We start from the raw sequence: 6575 nt of genomic DNA, 5'->3' as shown, positions 1-6575 counted from the left end.
GTAATTAGGAAGTGTAGAGACCCTGGAAGGACTATTTGCAGCAACCTAATGTGTACCATTGTATATGGAAGGCCGGCTCCCTCGGCAGTTTTGAAAATAATCCAGAAACATAGCCAAGCAGTGGGGGTGCACACCTTTAATCCCGGCACTCAGCAGGCCAGTCTGGCCTACAGAGTCAGTTCCAGGATGGAACTCTGTAACAGAGAGAAACCCTGTCTTGAGGGAGGGGAAAATAATCCAAAAATGCAACCTCCAACTTGTGCAGTTGTCATGTTCTGTGCAAGCATTTGTAAGGAATCCAGCTGGTATTCTGGAAACTCACCACTCCTAGTGGAAAGTAAGCAATCTATGGCTTTATTTCTGGAGCAGAAACAGCGCAGTAAGTGTGCACCCAGCACCCGCAGGCCTGGTCTTTGCAGAGATTGTATCCAGCCTCTGATTTTTCTCTAGTCTTTCCAACCTGTCTTTGTTGCCTCTACACCTCCTCAGCCCTCAGTGCCAGAAGTCCCACCTGCCTACCATTCGCTGTTGTTTAGGAAGCTTTTTGTGGGGCTAGGGGTGCCGTTGAGTGCTAGAGCACCTGCCTAGCTAGCAAAGGCAAGGCCCTGAGTCCGAGCCCCCTCACTTCAGCAAAACAAAGAAAATTTAGAAGTTAAAGCTATTTTAAAATTTGTTGTAATTTAAGTGTTCTTTCTCAAGGTAGGGATCAGTCTTGAAAAGACGGCACCAGGAAAGGCTGGGAAGAAAAAGTTTAGTTAGTTGTCAGTAGTAGTTTACCATCCTTTCCTGTGTCAATCATGTCAAAATGCACTTATTCTGAGTCAAAGTACTCCTAATTACCTCAGGGGTAAGCAGATCTCCCTCTGTGCACGCATGTGCATGTTATGAGGAAATCATGGTTAGAGCTCATACGTGTACTGACTTACATAGAGATCATGTTTTTAAAGACTTGGGTTTAAAGTCCTACCCTAACCAGCACCAGCTCTCTATGGCCTTCTTTGGGTTGGAGACAATGACTTATCCGCTTAGGTATGTACACACACAAACTAATTTTGCATTCTTCCTGCCCAGCCTCCAGTACTTGCTTATCCATTCTTGCCATTCCTTAATCTAAGTTTTTCTCTTTTTACTACAGCTGCCCATGCTGAATAGGACACCATGCTTTTTGGTAATTAGTGCCCTGACAGGGAGCGATAAAAAGAGGGAGCCAGGTAGCCTGGCCTATGGGCCTTCTTCAGGTGCACAGAAAGGCTCTGGCTAAAGGGTGTGAGAGCAGCAGACAGGTGCAGCCCAAGAGAGTCAATAGTTAAGTGTCCCTGTCACACTGGTAGGTAAAATTGGGTGTGGCTGAATATTTATACAATGAAAATCAGCACAACTCAGTCGTTCTGTCTCTATTGTTAACTGTTCACCAGAATATCCCAGAAATGGGCCTCCTACAACTCAGAAAAAGAAAGCAGGCCACTTTTGTTATGGTAGCTATGGTTCCAGAATAACCACGGATACTCCAGCCCTGACAAGCCCTGCACCTCTGGTATGCCCCTAACTGGATCTCATGAGGACAACGTATTAGAGTGTTTGCTTCCTGGCTGCCAGCGCAGGGCATAGTGTGGAGGCATCACTTGCAGAGAGCAAGAGTTGTTCAAGTCTCACTTTCCCCTGCATCTTCTCCTGGTCCTTCGCTTCCGGAGACGCTTTAAAGATACATCATACACACATCTGGGCTAACTGGACAGGCAGCCACAATTTCACCTCTGGTCAGGTTCTGTCCACTACATTACAAAGACCCCTACAGAACTGCAGGGGACATCAAAGCAGGGACAGAAGAGGCTACTCACTTCTGTTAACATGCTCAATGGAATTACCTTCTCAATTAAAGAGATTGATTTGATTTTCATCCTCAGGTTCTAGCCTTTGAACTGCACTCTTGAGGAAAACAGGAAGAGAGGATATGAACACAGATCACGTTTCAATAGTGTTGAGGCAGGAGAACTGAACAGAAAACATCTTTTCAGTTTTTCCTAGGCAACACGGATTTTAAAAACCCAGTTTAGCAGAGCAGTGGGGGCACACACCATCAATCCCAGCACTCGGGAGGCAGAGGCAGGCGGATCTCTGTGAGTTTGAGCCCAGCCTGGTCTACAAGAGCTAGTTCCAGGACAGGTCCCAAAGCTACAGAGAAACCCTGTCTCGAAAAACCAAAAACCCAAAAACCAAACCAAAATAACAACAAAAGCCCAGTTTAAACAGATGAACCTAGTTTTTCAGGAACCTCTTGGGAACAGGGGTCTGTTAAAATGGCCTGGGCTCAGCTTTTCCTAGCAGTTGGAGCCAATACCATTTTTTTTCTTTTTTTAAATTAACCACAACAATGAAACAAAGGGATGCCAATGTATAAGTAACTAGTTAATATCATGGGATTGGTACCAATTCCCTCAACATGGAAGGAAAACAAGGTTGACTATCTAGATCACTTTTCTTGAACAATTAAAATGAATTCGATTCTCAGAGAAAGAAAAGCTAGTTCCTAGTAGACCTCAAAGCCTCAGATGTGTGTGGTCCCCAGTGTCACAGACACAAAGGGTATCTGGACTAAGTCCTTTTCCCATCTGGAGACCTGCTTACTGGCAGCATTCAGATACAGAACTCTCATGCCAGGACTCTGCACTGGCTGATATTCTGTGTTGCCTAACAATCTAGGGCAAGGGGTGAGGGTTGCATGCCTGACAGGGTGAGGCTGAGCCGCTCTGCAGAAACCTGTACTGAACGGCTACTCATGTTCTCAAACAACGGATTACAATTAGCCAAGGGCCGGCTTTAGAACACATCTGGTAAGTTCTAGTAGTACATACATGCACTATAGGGACTGACATTTCTGACGGTACAGATGGGAAAGGGCTGTGTGTGTGCTTTCAGAACCATTAAATCTGCATACTCTGGAAAGACACATGGGACCTATGAAGTTTGTTAAGGAAGTAAAGATGTGTTCCAATTCTTTCTATAATAAGCAGCATTCTCAGAGGGGCTTAGGCAACTTCAGGGGAAGCAAAACTCAGAATGAAGAATACTGAAGTACAAAATTATGGCCAAAAATACTGTATTTTTAACCAGTAAGATCATTGGGGCATTATTATACAACATTAGGTGTTTTTTGCAAAACTAGTTCCCATCCCCAAACAATAGACAATACATGCATTTGAATGACATTTTAAGAACAGTAAATATGATTTTTTTTTAAAATACTGCAAGTTAAAAATGTTTTTGACAAAACTCTCTAAGTACACAGACCTAGTCAGGGCTTCCAACACGAGGGTGGATGCGGAGTCTGGCCAGAGGCTGCAAATAGTCTGTGGAGGAAATCCATCAGAAATGGGTTTTGGTGAAAGTGACCAGACAAACTTAAGAGTTTTTCCACTTTCCTTCCTAACCCTAAAAATAGCTTACTGAACAATCTTTCTCCCTGTATTTTCTTCCTATCAAAGCTTGTATGAAAGCTAGAATTCCTTTAAGTAAGATCCAAATTTTAAAAAGAGCTGTTTTTGTAGCATGTAATCAACTTTTATGGCGACGGAGACTTCATGGCAGATAGGAAAGGGTGGGAGGACATAGTATCTGAGCACATACTGTGCACCAGGTGTGTATGCATACTCTGAACAGACAGATGATTCTAGAAAGATGTTATGGAAGGGTGATGGCTTTGGGGAGATAGCAGAGACAGCATTATTTTGAGAAAGACAGAGGCTCAGTAAGCTATCTGTGGGATGGAGGGTGTCTGGCTCCCCAAACCTCTGCGGCATCACACACAACCAAGCCATTTATTTCTCCTAATTGTCTAGAACCCAATGGAATCCCAAAGATACAAGTACCAGGACATCTAGTGACGCTGCATATGCTGGACGTGTGCAAGGACGGATAAACACACATTATTCGCTTCCATTTTTTTATGCGTTTCTAACCAAAGATTTCTCTTTGGAATAAAATATGAAAGTACGCCCAAGCACACCTGATTTGTACCAACTGAGATGCTGTTAATTACCACTTGAGTGGCTTGATAACATTATTTAATTTTAAGAAGAGGAGCAATATACATTACAATATTTGGGTACACTTTATTTTTATATGGGTTAACATTCTGCTATATTTCACTTCATTCGCTCTTTGAGAAACTGAAAACAAAGGGGCATGGGGTCATCTGAGGGGATCTGAGGAATTTCCAACCAAGACCTGAGTCTTGCAGTATCTTATTGTGCAGCCCTTTCTTCCCATTAGTATTTTTATTTTTTTGCAAATAATCAAGTCGTTTTGACCCAAATCCAGCATAAACAGCTTTTCATCAATTCCCACTTAAGACAACTAAAATTCACAATCAAGTGGCAGTATAAATTTTTAAATTACAATTCGTACAACTTGACAATCAATATAAGTCTGAAGTACAAAAAGTAAATTGCCCTTTGGCTGAATTACCTTTTAAAACTATTAGGCCTGCTAATGTAATCTAAATTAAACAAAACAAAACAAAAACAAAACCCCCAAGCCCCCACGTTCCAGGTACTCTTAAATATTGCCTGTGCCACCTGCCGGTAAACAACATATGCAGGTTCCTAAGAATTTCCCAGCTACTCAGGACACTCAACAGAGCTTTTCCAAAGGAAATGGTAAGGAAAACCCAACTGGTTCTATGGGACTTACTGACTTTCGCATGGGCCTGTTTCTTCCCTTTGTTTCAGGTATGAGGCACAGACTTCTGAATTAAGCTCTGTAAGGCATATTATAAACCTTCAATTTACAAACAGGGATTCTCTGTGGGTGGGAGACATCATCTGTAAACGGCACACTGTGATGTGCTGAGTGGCTGACGAGATGGCTGCTTGCCTTGGTATGCTGCGGAAAGACATGCCCGAGTCGCCATAATCTCCCCACAAACCTCCGTTATCTAGAGCATCAATGCCAGGAGTCAGTGCCACAGCTTAGAGCGCTTGCAATCACAAGAGGAGAGAGCATGAGTAAACTTGGTTTTGTACAAAACTGAGAAGCCCTTCCCGCCCCTCACCCCTTCAATAAAACCCCAAACAAGAAACAACAACAAAAATTATTTTTAGCTTCATTGACTAGTGTGGATACAATTAGGTGTCGAGGCATCACTGCGGTTAGGGTGATCAATGTTTTCCTTTCTCAAGAGAAGGGATCCTGTCATGCACCCCAGGATGAGCAGCGAAGCCACAAACTTCAATTCTGCATAGCAAGTTCCATCCCCGATTCACAAAGACAACGTGGCGACCTTCCCTGCTTTGCTCAGCAGCTCTGAGCTTGAGACCAGGATGACTCAACTACATCTACTACGGCTCTGTTAAATAGAATAGCACGGTTCCCTAGGACTGTTAACACTCACGATCCTGTGATGAGGTTTTCTCTATACACTGTAGGCCATCAAATGTCACTTTTTTCTTTTTTTTTTTTGTTTTTTCTTTTTTTGTTTTGTTTTTGTTTTTTGTTTTTTTTTTTGTTTTTTGTTTTTGTTTTTTGCTGCACCAAATTTAAGGTTGCCCTCTTTTAGGCAAGCAGTGTTCTCTAGCTGATAAAACATTTCCCTAGTGGATCACAATAGTTTCTAAAACTGCCTTTCTAATAAAGGCCACCAGAGAGGTAATGCTAAACTGTGCATTTGCCAAATAAGAATATGAATCGTATAAAAGCTCATATTCCAACCCCAGGTCAAATGGCAAAAGGTCTACAAAGTTGGTCTCCGTGTTTGTATAAAAGCTCCGACGGATGTTGTGTATTTGCTATGAAATCACCTTTGGGTCTTAGGTCAGCACACCTCTACTCAGGAATGTGCAAATGATTTTAGACAGCACAATGCTAGTACCGCTCTGTACGATAATAAGGGTTTTTTCTTCTTCTTTTCTAAATGGAAAAAAATATCCCTAGTCAGAAATAAACTGACAAATTTACATTCTCCTCTCTTAAAAAAAGTAAATAAAATAACATTATTCAAAATGTGAATTAGCTACAAGACATACAATTACATAGATACATATCAATACAGCACATTCAATCTGCCAAAAATTAATGATTACAAAGCCAGTATGGATGCTGCAATATTAAGAGAGATGTATGTACAACAATCAGAACATTCATAATTGCACTATACCTACAGGCAGTCTGTTAATTAAATTACAGGTGCTTTCTAGAGCAAGGGATAAAAAAGTAAGCTGTGTTGTTTGGGGCTGGGAGAGTAAAACACTTCATTACGAGTCAGCAATTTCAGTGCTCATACAGTAAGCTGCTCACTCTCTCTCCCCTTCATTATTCAAGAAAAAATGATTGATATGGGAGTTTAGACTAGGGCCAGGCACTAATGAGACCAGCATTGTGGTCTAACTTCCCGGCAGCCTTAGAGCAATCACCTTCTACTGAACTCACATAGCAATGTAGGCTGCGTGACAGGCTCACTCACACATGTTCAGCACTGTTTGCATCTGCTGACAAACTGCACATGGAGAATTCCAAACATTTCTCCTAGTGTAATCGTTACATAAATACATGCTTGACAGAACACTGAGCGGTGATTTTTG

This window comes from Microtus ochrogaster, chromosome 8 (assembly GCF_000317375.1).
Source record: "Microtus ochrogaster isolate Prairie Vole_2 chromosome 8, MicOch1.0, whole genome shotgun sequence".
In the NCBI taxonomy this organism is placed as follows: Eukaryota; Metazoa; Chordata; class Mammalia; order Rodentia; family Cricetidae; genus Microtus; species Microtus ochrogaster.
Note: the sequence above shows the minus strand (reverse complement) of the source record.